The following is a 15,750-nucleotide window of genomic DNA, read 5'->3' as shown; positions in this document are numbered from 1 at the left end:
GCTATGCTGGCAGCGCTGGTGGCTGCGTGGTTTTGTAACCATGTGCTGGTTTATATAATGTGAAGAGCTGGGTAAGGTCAAAGGAAGCGACCTGAGTTACCCTTTGTCACTGCAGACTTCATCTTCAAGGATTTGCTAGCTTTCCCTGGATTCTGACAAATGTGCCAACTAGATATGCTATTCTGTTTTAACAATTTTAAAAACAGGCCCCAGGCTCTGAGAAATTCCCTTAGTTTGCCCAAATCTTGGTTGCAGCACTATCTATTGGTGCAGTTTGTATTTCAGAAAAATGCCTATAATGCTCTTTGTAATCCAATGAGACTGTGCCATTTTGCAGGATCTGGATTGCTTCCCAAACACCAAAATACCATCACCACGTCCTGTACTGATGGACAATCACCTTCAATCTTGCCAGTCTGCTGTACTGCCGGGGTTTCAGCACAGTGTATCCTATATGTGGCATGGGAATTTCAGAAATTCAGAGAATGATCTTTTGCACCTCACCCTTGGAATACCATTGACTGTACCCCTTTGTCCTCAAATACCTAAATATCTTTAAATGTGTGACCAAGCTGAAGGGAGTTCAGTGTAAAGTCTCAGTTGAATTTCAGTAATGTGTGGCTACATATTTACCCTGGAAAATTCCATCAAAACCTGTTCCTTTCTTGACTTCAGCATTTCTCCTTCATTTGTCCTACATCTGGGAACATGGGGATAAGGATGCTTCTTTTTGCTCTCTCTGTTTAGACTGATAGTCCTCACCTCAAAGAGACTGTCTCAGCCTGACTATACAATGTCTGGCAAAATGGAGCCACAAAATCCATGATATAAAAATGCCAGATGCCAAAATTAAAATGATCTGCATTATTAATACTCACCACTCTACCGTCCAAGCACAAAAGATTGTAATGTTACCCTTAAAAACAGCTAATCCCCAAAAGTGGGATTGTTCATGTATTTTCCATGATCACTAGAGTGGCCTGGTGTTAAAGACACTAGGAATGCAACAGTATTTTACATTTTACTGTTCCTCTTTAAATTCCTGTATTAAAACACAGCAAAGTCTGAAGGCAGAAAAAACCTGAAGCCATCAGGGGTTGTGTTTAACTTGTGCTGCCCCTACTGTCGATTAAGGCTTATCTACTGCTTGGTGTTAGCCATTAAAAAAACCTTACCACCAAAACCCAGAAGTTATGGAGCACACAGCACGGCATTCCAGTCAAATGCCCTAGCATTATGAAATGCTGCTGTTATGAAAAGGATTTTCTAATAGGGGGAATAATGATCTTCAGATTCTAACCTCCTGGCACGGCAGTGAGATTTATCAGGAGGGGCATGTGACTAGTTAAGACACACAGCCCCAGCCTGAAGGAAACAGCTGCTCATTTCATGCTTTAGCACTTGGCAGCTGGACAAGGAAGGGTGATGTTTGTGTTGAATGCCTCTGCAGAACCAAGTACAGTAAGTGATTTTCCCTGTTTTGGGGTTTTTTTCCTAAACTGTCAATGCTTTCCATTTTCATCCTAGACCTTTCATAAAAATACCTGAAAGAGTGAAGCATATTTTTGAAACTTCACTGATAAGCAGTCATTCATGCTCAGATTGCCTGCATTTTTCTGACCTGTGACAAGCAGCATTGTTCCTGGTCTTGCAGGAACAAGGCAGGTAAGATGTTTCCCCCTTGTGCCAGCCAGGAGGGGACTGTGGTGCTTATTTACTGAGATGATGGAGTGAGGAGGCTGCTTATGATGACTGTGCTTTCCTTTCTCTAGAGCTAGTCAGTAGGTAGTGATGCAACTTGAGTATAGTGAAATTTCAGTGTTTGGCTTAAAAGTGCCAGTGTAAGGAACTGAGAGAGGCACTCCCTCAAAACAGTGTGAGCAATCTGAGCAAAATTGCTGGTGACTTTCTGAGGGTGAATGGAATGGGGAGATTTTTTTAAAGGAAAAGGCACAAGTAGAGAAATGCAGGAAGACTGAAGATGTGCTGATTAAGATACTATTGAGCCATTCTGAATAATAGTGAATAATTAGACGGTGAAAATTGAAAAATTGCAAAAAACAGGGAAAGACTCTCCTAAATTTCTCCAGGTTCTTAATTCAAATTATTTTTGGGTACTTGCATGTTTTATGGTTTTGCTTTATGAATGATTGATGTCCCTGTCTGATAATTTTTGACTCTTACAGTCTGAAGTTTTCTTTCAAAACCAGAGCGTAGGATACATAAAAAGGAACTTTTGATCAATTATTTACATAGAGATGAATCAGTTTTCTTTGGAGGAAGACTTAGAAGGAGCAGGAACAGGTGAATGTGTGATGGATCTTGATATGTGATAAGACTAAGGGCTCTGGGGAAGGTTAAAGAGGGGCAGACAGAGCAGTGGGGTCCTGTTGAGGAAGGTCCAAGGGTAAACACTGACAGGTTGTGTGCAGTCTCTCCTTTAAAGGTAGGGAGAATAAGCTTTTCAAATATTTCTTTCATGAGAAAGTGAAACATTAATTATTTTTGAAGACTTTTCTTTTAAACGATAGTTTATGATTTTGACAGTTAATTGGAAATTTTATGGGAAAATGTCAATCGGTTTCAATTCTTCACAAAACCAGAAGTCTGTGTGGCTTCCTGCCTGTTTGTGTCTCCAAGGGCAGCCTGCCTTAGAACCAGGAGCTGAAGTACTCTCAGCACAGGGCTCCTGTGGAACACTGCTAACAGAGCAGACCTGCAGGTGCTGAGGAGCTGCTGCTGTGTCAGGAGCCCGTGCTGCCCTGGGCTCCTTGGCTGCACTGGGGCCCCTCCAGCCTGTCCACATCTCCATTCCATCTGGGACAGGGAGATAACTTGTTTCCTGTCACTTTTCATTCTGATCCCAGAATAAGTTTATTCTTTTTCAGAACTGTAGGAATTCTGATTTTGAGTAAGATTATGCTGCTGTGTGCTTGTTTCCAGACACTGTATTTTGTACTTGTAATGAGTGCTCTGTGTTAAGCAAACTGTCCAGGACTTGTTGCAAACCAAAGTTAAACCCCAAATCCACCAGAAAACAGGTATGAGCTCAGTCCATACCTGCTGTAACTTCTTCCTCCCTGCTTCTCCAGAACCACTGTGCCAGCCTTGGTGCAGCAGGGTGATGTAAATCCATGTGGCGCTGCACCAGCTGGACTGTGAGCCAGCTACTCTGCCTCTTGTGCAGCTGATTAATTCTCCTGCAGAGCTGGGAGTTAGGTGTAGTATAAAAGAGACAAAATCATGATTGCAAAGTAAACATTAGATATCTGCACTACTGAGCTTGCCTTCAGGTAATAATGTCTGAAAACATCTTGTCACAGTGGTAACTGAACTGTCTCAAAGAAATGTGGTGGGAGAACTCAGTTTTGTGCCTCTTTATTGTTGGTTATAAAGGTAATCTGCAGTCAAGGAGAATAACTCATCACTTGGATCTGCAAAGTTTGAGACAAAAAAACCCTGCTTTATTTACAGCTTCCAGCTGTCATTGCTGTATCTGATTCTGATACAGCAGTGTAAATTCAGGAGTCATGGTGAGACTTTTAAATTCTCTGTCCACAAAATGAAGAACACCTGATCATCACAAGAGTTACACTCTTGAGAACTGTTTCAATCCTTATCACTAACTCCTTTTGGCATGAATATTTACTGCTAAACACAGCCAGTGTACTTTGAGAAATAAGTGCAGTCTTCAGACTCTCCTCACTTTTTGGCTTTTCTCATGAATTCTAACTGCAATATCTGTCATTGCAACACCAGACATGGAACACCACTGGGGCACACACTGATTTTGCACTTGAGCAGAGAACACAACCTCTGTACCAGCACCTTTTTACATTATTTTATAATTTCCTGATCTCATAAAAAACAATGCTCAGCTTCTGGAATATACACCCCCATTATGTTCATGTAAGTCAAGGCAAGTCTGCATAGGCATGAAGCACATTATAGTTAATTAAATTTCAGCATTCTTAGTTCAGGGGAGGGCTCTGCCCTTGGATTGCCCCTTGATGGGGCTCTGGAAAGCCAAATATATAATTGAGAGTTCATCCTGGGTGTTTTTTGATGACATTGTACAGGAGATTGGGTAACAGTGGGGACATTGCTGTCCCTGTGCAGAAGCTCAGTGCAGACCCTTGCCACTGAGAGCATCATAAGGCTCCTGTTCAATCTTTTCCCTTTTGCTCTGAGGAAATGATCAGGGCAGCCAGGCAGTTCTCTGAATGGGTGTATTTCTGCTCTATGTCAAAACATGCAGCTGAGAGGCAGCTGCAGTTGTGCTAGCCTCTCTCTCTAGTTGAAAATGCCATTGTACCAAGGAGCCACTCCCAGGATGTTCCTGAATAAAGAGAGGAAACTACTTTTAAAAATACTGTAAGGGCACTTGTATCATTTTCTTTCTTTCCTAAGCTGCCCAGGCCTGGCTACAATACATTTGTACAGGTAATCTAAACAACTTGCACTGAGTGTTTTCTTCTAACATATTTATGGCATGTTCACTTTTCACTGCTGACTTTGATGAATTTGTTTTCAAGCTGGCCCTTCCTTACAAGTCAGAAATAGCAAGGTTCTATACCCAAGAGTTTGAAACAAAAGCCTGAAACAAATTCTCAGGTCTTCTGGTTTTCACTCTTCATTGCTTTTCTCTGTGCTTTTTCTATTCAATGTGAATAGCCAGTGAAGTGGTACTTTTTCATGACTTGGTTTCCTTATTGGTGTAACATATCTAAAAACCACCTGACCAGCAGAATAGAGGTGTTGTGACAGGGGGGGAACTTTTCTCTTGTAATGAATGTAAAAGATTAACAGCTACAAGCACCATCAACATCAACAAAACAGATTTGGTGAGTCCAGTTCAGCTACAGAGGCTAATCCTGCAAATACATAGGTATTTGCTGGGCTGAATTCACGAGAGATCCCATCAGAAAGCTCAGCTAACCTCTAAGTGTGCATGAGGTCAGGATCAACGTGTGGGTGTGTGGAAATACCCACAGGGCTGATGTTTACAGCTCAGCAGAAAATACAATTACCCCTGAGAACTGCTCTGGTTGTTTTGGTGGCCATCTGCTGTCTCACTTCTCTGAATAACTGCTCCCCTTGACCACATTCAAATAAGTGAAATGGTTTGAGTCTCTCTACAGAGTACTCTCCCACCTGGGATTTATGCATATGCTCCTTACCAATGATCTGGAGTTTCTCAGGCAAGGGGAGTGGGCCTCAGCATCTTAGGAACCTGCCAGGCATAATAATTCATGCAAAATTAGTGAGACCTGAGCTATTCTTGTCCAGATACCTCACATATTTACTTCCTGCAAAGAGAAAATAACTGTATCATCTTGAATTAAAACAAATTTAATTCATTTAATTAATGTTTCAGGAGTATGTCTGTTTTGGACTACCACAAAACTCATCCCAAGCTTAATATACAGTAGCTGATATATACATATATTGATATTGCATATTAAATATATCAATACATTTCCACATACAACTCCTTCTACTGCCTCTCTTTTCAACCCCTTCTATGGAAACCTGCTCCACTCAGAGCAGTGATGGCCTTGTGCAAGGGGGTCTGGAGTGCAAGTGTGTGCAGGAACAGGATCTCCAAGATGAACAGGGATTTTCCATTACTTCTGAAGCATATTTTACTCCTCATGCCTGAAACAGGTTGAAGACTTTCAACATAGAAATCAGTCTTAGAGACTGGAGTTTAAGTCCTACATGATATGGTCAAATAGACAGAACATGGCTTGTAGGGGGGATATTTCCATGCTTGCTAAACATGTTGATAAGGCTGCCCTTGACACAGGACCAAAGGTTCAAATATTCTTTGTCATAATGCTGTGTTCTTGTTCATGTTCTTTAGAAAGATGAACATTTCTCCAGCTTGACCTCTGGTCTCAACAAGTTCAATTTCCCTAATCTGAAGTAGCATTATTCCAGAAAGGCTTCTATTCACAGCCCATAATTCACTTAGGTCCAGCCAATCCATAATCTTGGTGCTGGTTCATGTGGCACACATGGGTAAATTGGTTGTTTCACAGCAGCCTGTTGTTCGAGCCCAGAGCTTGTTTGGAAACTTCTGGTGCTGCTAGTGGGAAGTTAAAAACCCCAATTTATGCAAATACATAATTGATTACAGTGGGGAAAATTACATCAGAAAAAGTTTGCTGAATTAGTTTGCTGACTATCTGGATATATAGTGATTTTTGTCCTCCAAATCAGAACAGCCATGACATTCCAGCCTTATCACACTGTTCATGAAATAGCTTCCTTAAAAGACTAACAATCTCCTCTGCTAAAGATGTCTTGCCTGCTTTAGCTTGGTTACTCATGCTCTACTTTGCTGAATTCATGAACACATACTTCCTGGAACAGCTGCCACCCTTCCTAAAATTCTTGGTTTCCAGGCCCTGCCCTAATGACTGTCTGTATATTTTTATCTTCAGTGGGAATTGGGGCAGGAACTAGAATTCACCTTTTTCCCCTCCTCTTGAGTGAATGCTCATCCCCTTAAATTACACAGTCATGCTCTTGCTTGCTTGCTTGCTCCCTGCAGACCAAAGAGACTTCATTATTTCAAGTGACATGGAACTGCCCTGAGGTTCTGAGGATGATAAATCTCCTCTGTAGTCTCAGCCAAGATGGGGTGAGGTCTGCAATCCTTCCATTAACTGGGAGAGCTGATCCTGTACCTCTCATAGCTTTAAGGAGTGTTCAGAGCTCGTGGAAAAAGGAATCTGGGCATCAGGATTGCACCTATGTAGTGGGATTGACATCTTAGGTGTGACCAAAGGATGTTTAGCACAGACAAGGCAGAGGACTTTCATGTGTACAGATCCCAAAAGGATTTAGGAGTGACCTAAGCAGGGAGCTTCTTGATGTTACTGACTTTAATATCAAAAGTGCAGAGAGTGGTTACCAGCTCTAGACAGTGACCTTCTGGGGTGAGGAGGTGACAAGTGAGAGACCAGGCTGAGGAACATACCCCTGGAGTCAGGCTGTGGAAGTAAAAGGGAGCCAGGATTTGGCTCTTAATCCTTCCTTTGGATCTAGTTCTCAGCTCACATTGCAGAACTAAAATAAGTGATGTGGTTTTCAGATTAATGTATCCTAAGTTTGCCTCATGTCTGTGTTTCAAAACCATCTCCTTTTTGAATACTCAAACTGATTTAATGATATTTAATTAGAAATTGGTGGAAAATTTGACTTGAGCATGGTTACCTGGTATACTAATGCTTATAGAATTATAGTTTGCTCTTGTAAGTCAGCTTGAAAAAGACCAAGGTATTTTGAAAACTTGACTGCAAGAGCAGCCAGTCTTTCAATGCTAAATGCTGGGGGAAGAAAAACAAGTCCCTAAGCCTCTAAATCAGCTTTTAAATCAATATCTTCCCAGCTCCTTCATCCTTTAATTTCTTCCCCTTTCTTTACCATATTTTTCACTTGAGATTAGCTTTACTACATATTCACAGGAGTTTTTTTTTTTTTTAGAATTATTGTAGTTTAGCAGATCTGTAAGGAAATCCTGATAAGGTCCTTAAATTTGATAACTATATGCTAAGGAGTAAAGAGTTATAGGTGTCCTCTATGAATTCAAAACAAGCAGGTTTGGATTAATTCAATAAGTCTCTCAAGTTGTTTGGGATGGTCTGAACTGGCCACTGCAAAGTTGTTGTGCTACCAGTTGCCTGGCCAGGGTTTAACCTACCACACCAAAAGTGTCCTGGGTGCACGATGTGATTCTCAGCTGTTGCAGCTACAGCAACTGCTCCTGCTGCTTTTCAAATAATGCTGAATCCTTAGCATACATGAGCTTTAAAGAATTGCAGTGCTGTATGTTAAGACATGAGCTTTGCTAACTTAACCAAAGGGTTTTGATAAGGTTTGTTTTTCTGAAGTCCTATGGTAGTAGTGTGTTCTGTGGCTGTGGAAGTGGGATATTTGTGTAGCTGCAATCCTCTGATAGATATTCTTCCACACAATAAATATATAACTGCCAAAATAGTATTAGCAAAATAAATATCAAAGTTTCTTGCTTATTAAAGCAGGAACCTTAAGATGTTTTTCCTCTTTTTTCTGTGAGATTTTTATTTTTACACCGCTCCTTCCCCTTTTTCAAGTTGTCTTGCTGTTCTGTATATTTTTATATACAGCACATTCTTAGGTTACTCTTTTTAAAGAAGGCATTTAGCTTGTTGGCTGCAAGCTGTCTTATTGTTAGGAAGGTATGTGGTTATTAATAAAACTCACTCTGGCCCAAGAGCTTGGATATAGGAACAGAGGTGACACTGTTCTCATATCCTGTGCTGTGGTGACACTGTTCTCATATCCTGTCCTCTACAGACTCCTTGTACCACAAACAGCTTCAGAGGATTGCTCCTTCTTCGTGTTTGTACTAACCAGTGCATGTTTCTTAGTAGATTGCTTGGTGAGGAAACAAAGTTTTGTCAGCTCACTGATGGTTGCTTTGTTACCTCTGAGAAAAGAGTACGAAATCTAAGTCAGACACACTGAAACCACCAGACAATCTCTTTGCTGCTCTTCTCTGTTGGAGGCTTCGTGTTTAGAAACACTCTGAAGTGGCCCAAGAAGCAGAGTGTGCCTGTGTTTAAAATGCTCTCTTTGCACCCTTAAGGAATCTGAAGCTGCAGTTGTTCCACCCATCTTCCCAAGGGAAACTCAAAAATAATCACTAGAGGTGAGAAGCTGCTCGCGTATTTTGATGCCCAGCCTCTGCTGACAGAATTCCACAAAGAAAGGTGCTGGACCTCTCCTGGCCTCGGGGCTGTGCTCACTCCACAGCTCCTTGCAAGCTGCTTGCCTGGGAGTGTGAGGCTCTGGTGGCTCCTGCAGCTGCAAACCACCCAAGCCAGGCAGCCCTGCTCCCTGTGAGTGTGCAGGAGAGTGCAGTTTGCATGGGCTCCAAGGGTCACACAGCAGATCTGTGCCCCATGCCTCTCTGTCACCTCTCCCTAAAGAGAACGGCTCCCAATGGATGGCAGCTGCCACCAGGGACTGGGAAGGGCTGCTGGCCATTAGCAGCTGGCCCAGCCACACTCCTGGTGTGGGACCAGTTAACAGCTCTGTGGGAAATAGCAGTTCCATGTGAAGCACTTTCTACACTCATCAAAGGGAAAACAAAGGATTATCCCATCACAAATGCACAGTAACAGCCAGACGAGTGAAAGCAGCCAAAGCTCTGTCCTGTCCTCTGTCCTTTTAACTCTGCCTTGCTCCATCTCAGACATCCAGTTTCCCATTACTTAAGTCTCTGAAAGCCTCTTCCTGCCTTTATTGTTTTACCAGTTGCTGCCTTCAATTTACTGAGCTGATAAGTACTTCCCAGGCTGTAAATATGCGGTCGAGACATTTCTGAAGCCAATCTAGGTTTTGATTGCAGTCACAAGAGGAAAGGTCAGCAGCAAAACTGCTCTCACTACCCAGGGAGGCCACTCCTCACTCTAGGGTAGGTGTAGATTGTGAATTCATTGGGAGAGATGTGAGGCAATGTAGGGGTTAACAGGACTGAAGCAGAAAAAATGAAACTGCCCTTTTCACAAGGTGATACCCTTGCTTTTAGTAGATGTGCAGTAACTGCAGCTGTTCTTCAGTTTGGGAAAGGCCAGAAACCAGAAAGAGTGAGAAATCAAATATGATCATCATTGCTGAAAATGGTAGCAGGTAAGTAGGAGGTGTTGAATTCTCCCTAGTGGCACCTGTGACTGCAGGTAATGATTTTGTCTTACCTTCACACAACACAGCTGCAGAGATGGCCAGTGGGAGAGGGGAAGTGCTTTAAAATTTTACTTTTTGGGAAGATTAACTATAATCTCTAATGTTTTGAGTGGCCAGTAGAAGCTTGTGGAGCTTGGTGGGCTTGAGAAGCTCCATATGTGTCTGCAATTCCTGTGGCATCATTACAAAGGGGGCACCCATGTTTGCAGGGTGCTGTCTCCCACTCTGGGGCCCAGAAAGTACTGTTCCATGAGTAATTAGTCTACAGTGGGAAACAGCTGGAAATTACAAAATTATATGGAGTGAAAAAAGCTTTTTCTAAGGGAAAAAAATATTTAGGAGCTATGGGTTTATTAGACAAGAACTTGATACCTTGATAACTTACTGAATTTTAATACGAGTTACACGCTCTTATGACTCCTCTTTTGAAATTGATTGAAAAGTTGTGTGAAACTAAAAGCACAGCTGATTTCTAAAACTGTCCTAACTCTTGGAATATTTCACAGCTAGAAAGAAGTCACTCCCCAGGGACTCTGCTGCTACTGAAAAATTTTGGCTTTGTTAAAAATAAGACATAACAAGTGCAGTGGTAGATTCTCAAGCTGGACATACGAGAAAGTCTAGGCAGATATGGCCTAGGATTTCTTAGTAATCTAATTAATAAATGTGATTTTTCTGGCTTGTCTTGAAGAGAAGCTGATTAGGGTAAACAATAATAAAATATTAAAATATTTTGTAACAGATATTTTGTTATAAATATTCTGGGAGTTTGTCTTTCAGAACTGAATGGTTGCTTACTTCCCCAGATGTTTTTTTTTAAATAACTAAAATAATTGGGTTTTACTTGGGCTGGACCCAGCCTCATTTTAGGCATGTAACAGTGTAAGGAGTTGTGACTATATGCTGATAAAATGTATTTTAGCCCTGACCTGCCTAGGCTAACAAAGCAGATTTACTCTTGAAAGATGCTCCATGCAAGTCCCTGAATAGCAAAGGGAATTGCCAAGAGTTCCTCAGAAGGCTTACAGGCAGGAGTATAACTTGTAGGAGGTATTGATGGTGTCTTGCTTGGCTACTGAAGAAAGATCAAGTTAGTGTGAGAAACTCCTGCTGCTGTTGCTGTCCTCTCCCTCGGTGCTGGAGATCTCTCATGTGTCTGAGGCACAAAGATTCTCAGAAGAGCTGCATCCCCTGGTGTCACACATGTTAATCAAATGTCTGATATTGCCAATTTGACTTTACTGGGAATAGCAAAATCATCTTCATGACAAATCTACTGAGAAATATGGCTGGGAGTTTTTCTTCTTTTGTAAACAATCTCAAGTCTTCCTTAGCTCTCCCTTTTAACCAGATGCATTCTGGGCAACTCTACTGCCTTGGAAGATGTCATCAGCATAGTTTATGGAACAAACAAAGGATGTCTGCTCAGATTTTCCATTTATTAGCTGGAGTTAAATTACAGAGGCAAATACCAAAAAAGTAAATACAGGAAACAAATATAGAAGTGGATGGGACAAACCTAAAATATGGCAGATAACCAATTCCATAAAATGCTAGTATTGCAATTGGGAATGCAACCTCTGTTGTTTTTACAAATCCAGTTATTAAGCTGTCTATTATTTTAGGTGAATTATAATGGAGAAGACCTGGGGGTGGTGGTGGTAGAGGTGCTCTGCTCTCTCTGAAATCCTCTTGGTTATGTTTCACGGGAAGAATGTTAAACAAAATGCTCTCTAAGCAGCTCAAGCCTTAATCAAGTGACTTTCTGATTACTGAAAGCTTTTGGTCCTGTGACTGTCCATTGGCATTCCTCATGATTTCTGTAAGCTTCTCTTTTATCTTAGGCCAGCATGCATTGTACTCCATATGCTAATTTATCAAGTGGTGCCAGACACCATGGTCTTCTGTGTGTGGGTCTGAACTAACACCTGGGTAGTCCAGGGGAGTGGATCCATACATCCACTTGGTCTCTTATCCATGGCTCTATTAATTTCACCTCTGTTTCCATAGCAGACTAGATGTCTAGGGCTTGAAATGGCTCACAATACCCTTCTGTGCTGATTGGGTGACTTGGGAAAGTAAATATTAAGCTTAGTGGAGCCTTCTCTCAAAATTAAGCATAATAAAACATATTTTGAGTATTTGTAGCTTGAATACTTTTGTGCTAAGGCACAAGTGCTCATCCCTCAGAGGCTAAACTGGATGCAAATAGCAAGGCTTTGGCAGCAGAGGGTCTGCAGGAGTGGCCTCTGTGGGAGAAGGCCAGGGGCTGCCCTGTGTCAGACACAGCCACTTCCAGCTGTCTTTGCAGGGGACCCCATGCAGATGAGACCATCAGCCAAGCTCGTGGCCCCTCTGGAAAACCAGATTTAAGAAAAGGCAGAAAATTCTGAGAGGAGGAAACACTGAAAAAACAAGGGAATGGAGAGGAAGAGGGAAGAAGAGAGGGAATAATAAGGTCAGAGGACAGGGAGGTGCTCTGTGGCAGAGCAGGTACTTCCCTGAAGAGTCTCTGGCCCACTGATGAGTTCATGGAAGAACAAGTGCCCCTCTGAAGGGACTGTGGCCCACAGAGCACCCATGCTGGAGCATAGGACCAGAGTGAGAAGGGGCCAGCAGTGGAGAGAAACTGCTGAGTACAGACCCTGACCTCGTGCACTGCTGGTTGTCTCACCGAAGGATTGGCTTCAGCTAGCCACCAGCAGAGCACCTGTCCTATCCTCTTGTCAAACACAGACATCCCACTCTGTTGTTCAGTGCCTTTTGAAGTTCCCCTTTGATCCAAAAAAAAAACAAAAAAAGGGAATCAAAGCAATAGGATGCAGACAGTGGCTGTGGTTTATTGTGTAACTATGATCTCAAGGTGTGCAACAAAGGTGAATGAGTCCTGGGAAGTCAGATGAGCCCAGGACTCCCATATTCCATTTTCATTCCTCTCCTGCCCACAGCAAGACTTGCATCTTGGATTCATGGAGCAGTGCCACAATGTCTCCCTTGTTCTGTGTCCCTGCTCCATACAACAAACGTCACTGGGAGGCCAGATGTGCCATCCTGCAGCCAGCTGCATGCGGTGCTGAGGTCATGGCTGGGCACAGGCAGTGGCACTGGGCTGCCTGACAGCCCAGCACCTCTGCCCTGTCCTGTGTCCAGCTCCTGCCTGTGTCACACCCTGGAGAAATGCCACCCCCTGTGTCACTTGCTCAGATTTTCTAGAAATAGAGCTGTGTGCACTGCAATAAATAATCTGGTCCTGCCCAGCTACAAGGAACACACAACTGCTGGGAGAGAGCAAACTCCAGGAGCCACACAGTAGGCAACAGAAGATCTGTGCTGACTTGAGCCCAAGCAGATGTCTTGCTTGCATCTGTGCAGGCAAAGGTGCAGTCCCAGCTGGGATTCTTGTGATGGTCATTCCACTAATATTTGTGCAGACTAATAACAGGAAAGGCTCTGACTGTGAGAGCCTCCATCCCATCTGCAGGGCAGCAGGTGACATCTGTCCTGGAGAGCTTGCCCTGGATGTGATTAGCACAGACTAATGCAAAGAGGTGTAGCAAGGGAAGGAACCCTTAAACTTTCTCCTGAGACTCAAGAATTCTTCTCAACTTCTTTTTCTGCATTCTGCTACTGATTGGATTTCCCTGCTGAGCTGGTCCCACTTAGCAGCTCTCCAGCTGCCAGGTGGAAGCTGTTTAATGCAAGCATTCACTGATGTGTTGTGTAGGCTTGGAGGAGGGGAGGTCTGGCTTATTTAAAGCCCCAGGAATGTCCTAATCTAGTAAAGAATACAAGTCTTATGTGTGCAGGCATCTGGAAAGTTTATGGATAAACTGGGACCCATAGAGGTTCCTCTGTATCAAGGTGGGACTCTTTGCATGTGCCTCCATTTATTGTCTTTAAGTAGAAGGAAAATAGCCCACTTTCAATAAATGGGGAAAATACTATTAGTACATTTAATTTGGCCTGAGTAAAAAGCTGCTTGAATTTCATTTAGCTGAATAAACATTACCCTATATGTCAAATTTAAGCCTATTTAAAACAGACTTATTGATTTAGCTTGCACCTGTAACCAATACAATTGCCTGAAATCCACACATGGAGTGCCCACACATGGATTTGCACAGGCTTGACATTTTAATATTATTTAAACTGCTGTAGGTTGTGGGTGTGGACCACCCCTTAATTGCCTCTAGCAGCAGAAGTGAAGTCTTTTGGTTTTACTAATTTAAACCTTGGCTTCATACTGCCCACCCTGTTTTCATCACTTGGTGCTTTTGCATAAGATTACAAGTTTGCTGCCAAGGTATCCTTTTTCTTCTAAAAACTAAAGTATTGCACCTGACCACATCTGTCTCTAGAGCTCACAGCCTACATACTTGCTTCAAGCAATCTACCAGGACAGTCCACACTAGCAGCATCTCAAGACTTCCAAAATGTTGAACCCAAAATGCAATTACACTGCACAAAAGTACTAAGGAAACCCATGTGCTCAGGTGAACCATGGGCATGTGGCACTTGGGGTGATGGCAGGACTTGGAAGGAACTCTATGTTTTGTAGTTCAGTCCATGGCAAGCTTCTAACCTCTGAGCACATCCCTGCAGTAGATTCTGCTTTCCCCCTAGGGAGGAAGTGCACATCCCATGATAGAAATATTGCATAAAATAAAGCATGACATGCCTGACACCATGACTTGGTTCACAGGGATATTATGGTTGTTTCTATTGCCTAAATGAAGGAGCCAAAGCTGTTGGCTTTGAGTGAGTGCTAAGGTCTGTGTTGATGGTATTGCTGCTATTGCAGTTTCACCTATTCCCAATTATCCCATCCCAGCACGTGTTGGGTTACCAGCAAGTCTTACAGGGGGGATTGTAATTCCAAGTGGCCTGATAAAGAAGTGAGAATGGGTGGCTGTGGAGGACTGTGTCCCTCTTGTGTCCTTAACAGCCCCCAGTCAATCCCAGTTAACCCAATCAGATTTATAATTCCATTATAAGAAAAATTTATTTGTTTCATTCTGGTGGGCAATTATTCCCTGAAAGAGTTGGATAGCAATAAGATATTTCAGTGTTACCCTGGAAAGCAGCTGAGGGCAGAGATTCTCAAAGTTATCTTTGTTTGAAAGTCCAACTGTACTTTTGGCAATCAATTTTTTAATAATTGCCACATATCTCAAACATTGTAAAATTTTTATTTGCAGAAATACTTTGTGATGATTCTATTTTCTTTTTAGCTTTGTGTCTTTCTTGCAGTGAACTGTTGGCAGAATATAACTTATTTAATTTATGTAGATGAAATTTAGAGTTGTATTTTACTCATCCATCTCTACAGGTGCTGGTGTGTAGTTGGATACCACTGTGGCATGGTTATAGACAATTCCTTTATTGTTTTAGTAGAACAGCAGTGCTTGACCACACAAGTATTGATGGTTGTGGGTTTTGGAGTCTGCAGTCAAGAGATGAGATATCAGGTTTTGACTTAGACCCAGTCAGCCAGTTCTTCAATTGGTGGAAATGTTTTATTCTTCTTTAGGAAGCATGGTTATAGTAATGCTCTGACCTTGAGAGGTCTGACAGGTTGTTTGGGAGGACAGCTCTGTAATATCAGGATCTAAGTGTCTGCTGCTTAAGTTGTAAAATTGAAGAAAAACACCAAACCTTCAATTTTACCCTGGGCATTACTTTTTAATTACCATAGGGCTGCCTTTATGTTGTCAGTGGAAGACAGAGAGGCTACTCTCCTATGCTATATTTTACAGATAATGGGAATACCAACAAAATTTAAAAGCCAGATCAAATCTCTTCCACTTTTATATTTCATGCTCAATAATTTTCTAGGCTTAGACAGAAAATAAAATTGTTTTTCCCCGTTTAATTTTTTTGATGCAGTGACTAAAAATATTTTGAAATGGCAAATGATTTTATTTTTCTCCTCTTGAAAGAAGACCTAAGTCAGATAAATGTAGAAGAGCTAAATAGCTGGCTTTGTGGAAATTACACCAGTTATTAAAACAC

At 42.2% G+C, this 15,750-nt stretch overlaps 1 protein-coding gene across 5 annotated transcripts in view; it reads left to right on the top strand.

Moving 5' to 3' along the window:
- The window catches only part of RASGRP3 (RAS guanyl releasing protein 3), a 58,579-nt gene that overhangs the window by 11,306 nt on the left and 31,523 nt on the right, over window positions 1–15,750 (top strand). The window contains exon 1 of one of the 5 annotated variants that reach the window (XM_050972845.1): window positions 1,315–1,461. The exons of 3 other annotated variants lie outside the window; for them this stretch is intronic. The gene's annotated coding sequence lies outside the window, so the exon portion shown is untranslated. Of the gene's footprint in view, window positions 1–1,314; window positions 1,462–1,553; window positions 1,666–15,750 lie in introns of those variants that run through there. One more of the 5 variants, XM_050972846.1, reaches the window with a different exon arrangement.

Source organism: Serinus canaria, chromosome 3 (assembly GCF_022539315.1).
Source record: "Serinus canaria isolate serCan28SL12 chromosome 3, serCan2020, whole genome shotgun sequence".
Classification (NCBI taxonomy): domain Eukaryota; kingdom Metazoa; phylum Chordata; class Aves; order Passeriformes; family Fringillidae; genus Serinus; species Serinus canaria.
The sequence above is the reverse complement of the archived record's forward strand: the minus strand, read 5'-3'. Positions and strand labels throughout refer to the sequence as shown.